The sequence below is a fragment of the Cariama cristata genome, unplaced genomic scaffold, assembly GCF_000690535.1.
Source record: "Cariama cristata isolate BGI_N322 unplaced genomic scaffold, ASM69053v1 scaffold43468, whole genome shotgun sequence".
Taxonomy (NCBI): domain Eukaryota; kingdom Metazoa; phylum Chordata; class Aves; order Cariamiformes; family Cariamidae; genus Cariama; species Cariama cristata.
The window spans coordinates 19397-28530 of NW_009632486.1; positions in this window are offsets into that span (position 1 = coordinate 19397).

The following is a 9134-nucleotide window of genomic DNA, read 5'->3' on the forward strand; positions in this document are numbered from 1 at the left end:
TGACAGCATTTTCCGACTCTGCTTTGTACCATCAGCATCTGGGGAGAAAACTGCAGGCCTTTCATTTCAGAGGAAGGCTCATTACAATTATCTGTGCCTCTGTCACCTCGGGATCTGATTACAGTGCTGGGGTTGCACCTTGGAATCGTTACAATTAAGACTTAATGAAGTGAGTAACTACAGAGCCCTGCAGTTACTCCCCACCAACTTACTGCATCTGCCTCTATCATAGGAATAGCTACCACCTGATTTTTATGATTTTTTAAAAAGTGAAACCTCATATTTGGAGTTTGTCGTATAAAATCCCACACAGTTGGGACTGTGAGAGCCTGGGCAACTTGCCTTCCCCGTCACAACACAGGCTGGGAGCCTGGAGCACGCTGCTGGCTGAAAATGGGTGCAGCTAGGAGAAAAACAAACAAACAAACAAACCAAACTAAACCCATTCACTGCTTTTTGGGCTGGAAAATGATAAGGAAATCCTGGGTGACAACTGCATGGACAGGGCTGTGGTCGTGTCCACGCTGACTCCCAGTCCCACCCCATACGACAGCGCAGGTATGGAGCTGCAGGCAGCCGATGTGCCTGGGCCAGCCCACTCCGGCGCTGCAGGAGCTCCACAGCTCCCGTGTGGTTTATCCCAAGGTGCATTAAGGATGTACCTGACCTAAGCCAAGAGAATAAAGTGAAATACAAAACTAATGGGCAATTTAATGCCTTCTTGCCACCTTTGGCTTAAAATGGAGCGTACATCTGTGCAGATGCACTTCCCAATCCCATGCTGCCCCGCTAGTAACAAATAGTGATTGGTTCCTTTGCTTTTCTCAGATATGGATCAAGACAGATTTGGGGGTAAAATAGAAGGTAATAGAGAGTTTATCTCCTTTCAATTTTCTTTCTTTCCCCTTTGCCCCTAATTTACTTGCCTCTGTCTTCCTAATCGCTGAGAGATTATTATGTCTGAATCATTACACTTGAAGAACCATATGCCATTTCCCCTTAAATGACAGCTGAGATATTGATCTTTATTGATGAAGGGAGACTCATATCAATGTCTGCAGATCAGATGAGGATAATTTGCCTTTCGATATTTTTGATGGACTATCAATGAGGGCCAACTGGTGCAAATCCTGGCCCTTTGGAGTGGTGGGCAGAGGAGAAAAAAGAGGTTCTTGTAGCTTGGCATCAGGTACCTCCAGTATCTCTTTTCTCAGTAAAGAGACAAGCCTCCCCATGGAAGGTGTGGAGGGAAATGTTAAACTTCCTATCTATGCAAGTAATGAATTCTTTTGAAAAGACATTGACTTCAGTATCCTGCTGTACTCTGGAGTATTTTGGCAAATGTGACCAGGATTTTGGACATGGTACTGGTAGCCTCTATGATGTTGCTTGGTACACAGGGGTTGCAGGAAGTATTTCCAAAATGCCTGGAGCCTTAGGATAGGCAGGGATTTAGTAGCAAGGTGCAAGATGGGGATGAAGTTGGGAATAGGTTACTTGCTGATGTGCTAACAGCTGTAGGGGTAGGGGATGAGAATTACCCTTTGAATTTGGGAGTTCATGAAGGTGCTGAAAGCTCCAGGCTGCCAGGTGGAGCTCTACACATGTCTTTGTCATCTGACCATAGGCACTGGGCCTTTTGGGGAGATCCTCTTCAGTGAGAACTGGGAGGGAAGAATCCATTTGCAATATGTGGACTGTAAAGAGAGCTGTGCAAGTCAAGAAGAGCTCTCTGCAGTGAGAAATGCTGCATGTTTGCTGCAGTCATCAGTAGAGGCATGCTAGATTCCTTAGGAAAAAAATGCAAGAATGTCTACTTTTTCAGTTGTTAGTCAACTCCTTATTGGTGTTGTCTTTAGCGTTTGCTTTCCTGAAACTGCTTCTCCAGGTTTTATTTAGTGAGCTGAATATTAATTGTATTTTCTACCTTCTTTGTTCATGTTGGTCAGGCCTGTGGTATGAAAGATCATCAGAGACAAGGCATTCAGGTATGGGAAAGGCTGTCAGATCATGACCTGAGCCAAAACAGAAAAAGTCAGAGAATCACAGAATGGCTGAGGTGGGAAGGGACCTCTGGAGATCATCTTGTCCAACCCCGCTGCTTAAGCAGGATCACCTAGAGTCAGTTGCTCAGGACCATGTCCAGAAGGCTTTTGATCTCCAAGGATGGAGACTCAACAACCTCTCTGGGCAACCTGTGCCAGTGCTCCATCACCCTCACACGAAAAACTTTTTCCTTTTGTTCATTTTTTTCCTTATGTTCAAGTCCTCCCTAAGAAAGGAGAGCAAAGAAGAAATATACTATGTATAACCACTTGCATAGAAAATCCAGCCATTCTAAGAATATTTAATTCTATGTTCCTCTCATCCTCATCAAAATGTGTATAGACAGAATCACTTCCATGTCATTTGCAGCACCAAAGTGTTCCTAAGTATAGACTTAGCTTAGTGACCTTGTAGTGAATGTCAGCAGTCAGTTAAGTCACCACTTAGCACTGACACTGAAGCTATTTAGGAAGTAATGAGTTGGCACAGCATACTAACTTCAGGAATAACTGGGAGCTTGCTAATGTCTGATGCATGCCCCACGCAGTGGTATAATTTAGGGAAGAGTGAGTCACTCCTACTGCTCCCAACTGCAGCCCAAGGCATTAAGTTTGTCTTCACTAAAAACATCTCAGGCTCATCCATGGGTTTCTTCCCCAGTGTACTTCACCTTCACTTGTCTACACTGACAGCTAGCTCAGGATCTTCCCTTTCAACCCAAGACGACCAACTATCTGTAGTTATCCATGAATACTGTGGCATTGAGGTAAACACTGTAAAAAATATCTTGAGTCATAACAATGACAAAATGGGCTTCTGCAAACCCTCTGATCTGAAGTAGGTCATGAGCTGCTGCCAGAGTCTGCCCTGTGGGTGAGCAAAGGAGAAGGTTTATTGGGCCCTCTCTTCTTTGTAGGAGCTTGGGTGGTAGGAAAGCTCAACCCTCCCCTATCCTCAAGGGAGACAGGGTCTGGTATCCCAGTTCTGGGGCTCCCCAGAGCCTACCCTTGGAAATAAGAATAGATAAGCATACCCTTCATTCCTTGGAAATGTTGCATGGCTGTTGGGCACGGGCAGCATCCAAGGGCGTGTGGGTCTTTGCGCAAAAGACAGAGTGTTACAAGCAGCGGATTTGAATTCTTCTAAGCCACAGAAAATGGGGATGGGAGCTCCTTGGGGAGCAGCTCCTCCCACTCGGAGAGGGCACAGTGTATGGCAACTGCTCCTGCAGCTTATTTTGTACAAAGCAAATTTCAGTCAGAAGCACCTGATTTACATCAACAATTCAGCAAGAGAAAGTGGAAGTTTGCCCCAATTTATGATGATGGGGTTTGGGCCTTGCCTTCCCTTCCCTTATTTGGTGAAGCAATTGGTTTTGGTGACAATTGTCACCAAGAAACCAAGGCACAGAGCAGAGTTACAAACTGCTTTGTGTGGGAGAGCAGAAAGGACGCCTGGATGCTCACAGCACCTTTCAGCACTCCCTTCTTTTTGCAGCATGACCTTGAGCAGGTACTTGAATGTGCCACCTCGGTGTGCTGGCTGGTAACCCTCCAGTTACCGGTGCTACCTCCAGTAGATATCACACCTGCATAACTCTGTATTTTTGTTTCATGGTCTCCAATCAAGACCAATCTTCCAACTGGTTCCTCTATGAAGATACAAATCTACTCCTGTGAGAAGTAGGCAGCTTCAGTCTGAGGCAGCTTCTGAGCAAGACAGACTACTTCTTTCACTGAGTTTGTTCTCTAAATCAAATCTGAATTTGCTCAGTTAAAATATATTTTCAGAAAAAAACACCATTGGATACATCCTATTACACAAGTGTATGAAAACCAAAGGATAAATGATTAGGAAAGGTTTCTATCTTCTTTTTTTTTTTACTGTTTCTTCTCTCTCTGAAATCTTTCACATGCAGATGTTGACGGTTTGTCAAGCACACAAAAAACAGCTCAGTTTCTGCAGATGCAAGGAAATAGAATATCTAAGGAAACTGCAAAGAGTAGAAGCAAATGAAAGATCTTTTTCAATAATGTGCAAGGTTACGGAAAACAAGGATATTTATGAACCTTCTAAAACTGAATGCAAAACAATGAGATTGTATTTAACCAGAGAGCTTTCTTTTGTCTCTTTGTATTTAATCCCAAATTATTTGCATTGCCTCCCATGACAACAAATTCAATCCTATGGAAATGTATTTGCCTTTTGCTAGTAATATCTGTTGCAAAAAAACCATATGACATTTATTGTCAAGAGCTGTACAGGAGATACAGACGAAAATTCAAGAAAGGTAAAAAGGAGCTATTTATCCCACGTGTTCAGCACACCAAACTACTTAACCTCTTGTCTCTAGTCTTTCACTCTCCAGGTCAGCAGACATTTGAAGTGTTGCCAAGATAACATACTCCTTTTGCATGGACTAGAGATTGCTCGGTAGTGACCTCTCTACCCAGTTAAAGGCTGGACTGAAAAAAGACTGCATGTCTCCAGGGATTTCTGCCTCGTCCTGCTTGGCTGCATACTGAGAAGGACTGTACGGGTAGCGATTACCAGCAGGTCATTAGATGCCTTTCAAGAAATAGCACGAAAGAACGACTTCAGCTGGTGCAAGTTGTGTTTGGTTTGCTTCTCAGCAGATGGCTAGGTAGGTAAGAGAAACACCAAAAGCCCCATGTTTGATCCGTGTGATTGCAGCACTGCTGCGGACAAGGAGGAACGGGAGGGCAGGGAGGTTTGCCCACCCAACAGGGATGGATGTCTGAGGTGAAGCACTGCACCAACATAGCACGTCTGGGCTGGTAAATCCTCAGGTCTCTGCACTGTGCGTGGGTTTATTGGGCTAGGCATGATTGCACTGTGCACTGCTGGAGGTTTGCCACTGTGCTTCCATGGCTGTAAATTTGGTGTCCTTGTCAGAAGCTTCAGAGGTAAAGAAGGGGTCTTCCTTTTTGCTTCTGATTCTTTGTGATGAAAGGGAAAAGTTATTTCAAGGCTCTTTCCTTGCATAGTCCACCTATCCTCAATTCCTCTGTTGACACCTGAGGTTTATGATAAGCAACATGGGGTCACGAGCAGCTCAGGGAGTGGAAAGAACCTTGTTCTGGAGAGAGACGTGGTTTCTGACCAGGAAGACCACACATTGAGCTGAGCCCTCTCAGCTCTTCTCCTTGATGCAATCCATGGTCAGAGACAGGATGGAGCAATGATGCAGACCTGTACCTCTGCAGTGAGAGATGGTGCTGGCTGGGGAGGGGGGCAGAGCTGCACTTCAGTGAGTTCTCGTCTGTTTAACTTCCTAATAAATTGCATCATTATGGTAGGCCAAGCAGTGACTTGGAGCCCTTGAGATGGCAAACAGACCTGCAAGTACCAAAGGACAACTGCTGCAAACTGCAAGGAAGGAAGAGTGGATGGGGAGGCAGAGTGGCCAAAGAGCTATTATCTACCTGGTGGGAAGGAACCTAAACCAGCTATCAAAGAGGGGGAAAGGATGTTTTGCTTTTTATTTGTATGTTTTCCTGCTGTGTTCTGAGCTTCTGACTGCGTTCACTTCCCTCAGGAAAAATATCCCTCTTTGTAAACAGCTTCAGGGAATGCAGTCAGATGTTCTGGCTGCCCACAGTGGGTGCATTCAGTCTTCTGGGGTTTCAGGACGCAGGCTTAGCCCCCTCTATTACGCATCAGGTTGCTTTAAGTACCCTGAACCATAGCCATCTGATAGCATGGCAATGTAGTCAAATATTCCCAAGAAGAGTAGTGGAATACACAACAGATTTAGTGGAAACCTCTGCAGAGTTCAGACATCTAGTATTTCCACCTAAGACTTGCATCTTATCCCATTTTGTGGTTGAGGATAATGGAAATCTGAGACAGTGTTTTCAGGCAGTTTCTCTTCTCGTACTGCTGTGCAGTCCTGAGAGGGCTTTTTACTCTGAACCCTGCATAATCTATGCCATGAGAATTGCAAGAAAAATATGCTTAAGAAAACCAGTAAACATTGAAGATTTTCCCACATGATTTTCCTGACTATTGGTCTAGTTTATGCTTCCAAAGAGCACCCATTTATCTCCTCCTGGCTGTTGAAACTCCTTTTCTATCTTGTTCCCTCTTCCTACTGCTCTTTCACCCTACAGCTGGTGCGGACAGCTAAGCTGAAAGAAAGAAAAAAATGAATGGAAGAGAAAAAGATGAAAGACCTCTACCAGGAACCTCTCACTGATGGAAATTTGAGGTATCTCTGTGGTAAGAGGGTAAGAAGGTGTTTCCAGAGGTCTTTCTGTCTTTATTGTCTGTCATGTGTATTACTTGCAGGTGAGTGAAGCAGAACTAAAGTGTGTTAGTCTGAAATCGTTCCTGGGGCGAAATCCCTCAAACTATCACGGGGTGGTAGCATTCAAATGGGTCTGACTTTGCCCAGTCTCTGCCAGCCCCACCTCTAGTCCCATTCCCAACAGCACTCTGAGCCACATGAGCGTTTTTCAGCAAAGTAATCCCCAGAGGCACTTCTTGCCCCCTCTCTCTTGATTTTATTAATAGGCTGGATTGAGCAGCATCTTCTCAGAGCAACCTCACATCACTGGGAGGGTGCAATGGCTAGTTTCCAAACCATGCAGCGTGGAGCACTAGGGCTTAAGAGACGGCTTACAGAATTGTCCTGATAAGCAATGACGAAGGAAGCAGGGACATTAGTCACAAGCAGACCAGGGCTTTGATGGTGACAGCTGATGATGTACAGCAGCTGCATTTGGTTTGCAGTCAGTTCAGGCTACACTTCAGATGTTTAGGTGTCTTTTAGGTTTTTTATTTTGTTTTGGTTTTAGCATATCCACAGAATTATGCACATTGCTCCAGTTGCTGTGTATGTGCCAGACTGAAAAATTTTTGTGCTCTCTTTCAAATCCCCGGTGGCCTGCTAAAGCCCCAAAACAAGCAGCAAGGATTAATTCCTCCCCAGATAAGATTTTTCTAAATCCTAACAGATAATTTGTTTGAAGTTTAATTTTAGTCTGTTATTACACACACGGGCCTTATCTTCATTCAGAGTCGTTAGCAAAATTAAACAAGCCTTTTCAAACAGGAAAGGGAAGCATAGCAAGAACCCGAGCAAATGAGTGAAATGCAGGGCTAACAGCACTAATAGTAGGCTTAAGCAGTGCTGGCAAGCTCAAGTCCTCAAGGAACCTCCAATTTGTCACGTTCTTGCATGTTTGACCCATGTGGTAGAGGTACACCCTGCCCTCTGGGATCTCATGATGCTCAAGCCACTTCTGCTGTGATCCATGTTAGGGTACCTATACCTGTCCCTCCTTCTAGTTAACAGGATGCCTCACTCCATGGTGCCCCAACTTTTGCCCATCTCCCTACATTGCAGCAGCTCTGGGTTTGTTTCCTTAGGTGCCAGAAGAAGTTACAGCAACAGTGCACAGCGGAACAAAGAAGAGAATTAAAACAAGGCCACGTCACATCTTGTGTAATCCTTTGAAATGTGCACTGTGTGAGCGGGACCACAGGTCAAAGTCTATCCTAATTGTTTTGCATGGTGAATCCATATCTCCACCAGTGGGCTGAACTCTTCCCCTCTAGCCACCGTGACATAGGAGCCTGGGGAGGTCATCTCCTCACTGCACCACTCTCTAAATAGGATTTTGGCCTTCAGTCTCAAGGTGTAGAAGAGTGTCTGAACATGTTAGCATTGCAGTGTGCTCCTGGTCAGGGTGACGTTTAAGGGAACATCTAGACAGCTGCCATTTTTATGCTATTTGACCTCAGTCAACAATGTTTGAACTAGAGTTCAGCTGACCATGTTAGTATTTAATATATAGTCTCGTCTTTATAAAATGCAAGATTCTCTTCAGATAGTGTTCTGAAAGTCTCCCTTCCCCAACAGCAGTTTGTATAAAAATCCTAGATCTAGAAAAGAAAAGAAAAAAAGATTGCTAGTGACTTAAACGAAGCTGGGAAAAGAGCAATGCTGCTGATGTCTGCCTTTAAATCAGTTTATCTCTTCTTTAGCACTGCTGGGACCACATGGGCTCCCTCTAGTGAGGACAGGACAAACTCTTCACCACTGAAGCTGAGAAGGTTACGTGGAGCTCATCAACTTTGGCATACGAAACTGTGGGTGATAAGGTAGTTAGGACATGATATCTATAAGATTAGGGCTCAGGACAGGATGCCGAAGACCTAAGTTACATTTTGTGCTCTGCCTCCACTCCATATGTCCATGATCAAGTCACTTAGGGCTAGACTGATGGGAATGTCAGAGGGGGTGACCATGTGTCCCTTGGGCATCCAGCCAAACAGCATGCGAACTGCCCCTGACCCCTTGCACAGCTCGTACGTAGAGGCAGGCACCTCAGAAGAGATTGGAAATTGTGGTAGCCATCCACAAAGCACTCCGTGGGGTTTTCCTCTCTCAGGATTTAAGCATTTAACACTGGTCTCCCTGCAATACACAGATCCCTGTTATCAGGAGGTAGGGTTTCACAGCCTGAGCCTCTCCTGGAGCTGGTCGGTGATGAACCCTATGGGCAAGTTTCAGTAGGATGAGCTAGATCAGTGCTGTCACCACTCCAGAGCACCCTTGTGGGTGCATGCTGATACTCTGCTATGAATGCAGTATTATGCAGGGTAGGTTTCACCTCTGTGAATGCGAGGAATTGTATGCATTTGGGGACTTACCAAAGGGAAAATGACTCACTGCAGAGCTGTACCCTGCCTCAGCCCGTGAGAAACATGTGTGATTGCTCATCAGTGTTTGGGGGCTTTTAGGCACAGCAGAGGTCACCCTTACCTTTAGTAGCTTCTCATCAAGTACTGTTTTAAATTAACGTGGTTGTGATCACTGTAGACATATCAACTGTGCTCTGAGACACGGTGGAGCAAACCTGGAGATGTAAGTAGAGGAAAGCCATCCTGGAGGTTTTCAGCCAGACTTAATAATAAGACAGATATGGAGTTGTTCAGTTCAAACAGAAAAGTGGCTCTGACCACAGGCACACGCATAACTACACGTGCCCAGTGAACTTTACCTGCAAAACTTATGGTGCTAGCTAGGGCATGGGGCATTGCAGCCTTAGGCACAACGG